General features: G+C 47.6%; 1 long non-coding RNA gene across 1 annotated transcript; it reads right to left on the reverse strand.

Moving 5' to 3' along the window:
- Positions 1-217: 217 nt before the first annotated feature.
- Positions 218-1,554, reverse strand: LOC123409691. Its single transcript, XR_006612888.1, has 2 exons — positions 720-1,554; positions 218-610 (listed from the first exon to the last, which is right to left on the reverse strand). It is a non-coding gene; the product is annotated as an uncharacterized LOC123409691 (long non-coding RNA).
- Between the last annotated feature and the right edge of the window lie 604 nt (positions 1,555-2,158).

The raw sequence follows: 2,158 nt of genomic DNA on the forward strand, positions 1-2,158 counted from the left end.
CGACTAATGACAGTTGCGAACCGCGACCAAAGGCCCTTTTTCCACAAGTGCAGACATCGTTGTTGCCGTCGAGGACACCGCGTCGTACCGTGCCTGCGACCGCGCCATCTGCTGCCGACGACACCGCGTCATACCGCACCTCCCGTGCCTGCGACCGTGCCATCTGCCGTCGATGCGCGCGTAACCGCGTCCTGCCGGCAGAGAAAGAAACCGGATGTCGGAGGAAATTTACGGGCCGATGTTGGAGATGCCCTATATCGGTTGCATTTAAGAGTGGAGTGATATACACAGCTTCATTGGAGTAGATTGTAGTGCAGCTGCACTGACTATATCTTCCTATTTTGGACCACAGTGCACTTGCGAAAATGAAGCTTCCCGGGAAAAAGGTGCCCCATTGTCCGATCCAACCTGAGTTGCTTGCACACACGGACAAATAACCTGAGTTGCTTGTAAACTCTTCGAATTTTCCTGCATGACGCGCTGATAGAAGTCAGTTTCCCCGCCGTTCGCGGAGGCGCATCGACGACTGTTGTTCCCAGCGCGGTTTCAGACGCCCTGCATCCCGGAGCGGTCCTCGGCTAGGAGCAAGGCCGATCTCCTCACAGACATGCTAAATCGAAATCCATCAAGAACGGATCGATGATAATTCGGTTTGCATATGCTAAATGCACAACTTGATTAGGTATGACCATGTGCTAGGTTTGAACGGATGGACTAACCATTGGAGTACTTGTTTTCATCGTTGCCCATCGAGACGGCAACTCATCCAGCGCTCAACTAACAAGCGGCCTCGCCTGCTTCCATTAGCGAGGCGTCTCATCGACGTCCAATGGGCAGACTAACGCCCTTGGCTTTGCCCTCTGGCGCCCGGACGACGAGCACCAGGCGCGGCCACTCCTCCTGGCATGCCCTGCGCCCCGCGCTCGGCCATCGGCCTAGCCCCCACGGGCGCAGAGGCGACCCGCCCGCACCGCTGCTCCTCCCGGAAAGGCTCCTCGCGGCGGCGTGCCGCCTAGGTGCGGCGGAAGCACCGGGCCTCCCTCGGCATGTCTGACTGCGGCGGTGGCCTGGCTTGACGACGCCCTCCAGCATCAGCGGCTACGGGAAGTGGGCGCACGACCAACACCTGTGCTGGTGGCGAGGGCCATGACCAACCCATAGCAGCAAGGCGTGGCGGCGACTCCAGCGCGGCGCCGTCCAGCGTGTGAGGCGACCAGATCCAAGGCGATGGTCTCTGCGTTGAATTGGAGCAAAGGATTCAATCAGATCGATTGCAATCCATACACTCACACACGAAGGGATAGAAACCTTATCTCTTTTCCGTTCTTCAGATTCGTCCTTCCATTTTCTGTTATCTGCAGAAAAGTGAATCGAACCATCAGACTATTTGGACTTTGTAATTTAGCCCTCAGGCTTACTATTTTAACACTTTAACTCTTTGGTTTTTATTATCTCTATTCTAAGCTTTTGGATTTAGAAAAATATATATGGGAGAAATACAGGTCATCCTAAATTTGGTACAACATAATTTTACACCATTGTATAATGGGCAAAATCTCATTCCAAGACCTCATGTCTTTATATATTTGCATAAGCGTGTAAATTAATTATTTCACCTATATGTATTACCTCAATAATACTATTTAAAATAATGTTGTACTAGCATTTTAAACATTGTTTTCTTCAGAAATTTAAGACATCATCTATGTCTTTACTGCAAACATTCCTTACAACATGTGATCTTTGGACAAAAACTTTTTCCAAAAGAAACATTTTTCTTGCAAAATTTAAGAATTATGGTGTCATACTTAATATGACTAGACCGAATTTTATTTGTGAATCACAAGGTATTGATGACATCTAATGATTCATCACTACTGTGACGTCTACATCTTGTCAGTTACAAGATGACTACCTTCAAAGTGCTCTTCCAAATATTAATATTAGATGTGACTACCTCAAGATATCATAAGGTAATATTGGCATCTACTGCAGAATTTTGCAGACTATCCACTATTACTGCAAGGTCTACATCAGGTCATTCTGACAGATGACTACCTTCAAAGTGATTTTCTTAAAAATAGCATAACATAAGGTAATAGAATTATGAACATCTACTGACAAAAGTCAGACTATGTTTTCTATTACTGTGAGATCT

The sequence above is a fragment of the Hordeum vulgare genome, chromosome 7H (genome assembly GCF_904849725.1).
Source record: "Hordeum vulgare subsp. vulgare chromosome 7H, MorexV3_pseudomolecules_assembly, whole genome shotgun sequence".
In the NCBI taxonomy this organism is placed as follows: Eukaryota; Viridiplantae; Streptophyta; class Magnoliopsida; order Poales; family Poaceae; genus Hordeum; species Hordeum vulgare.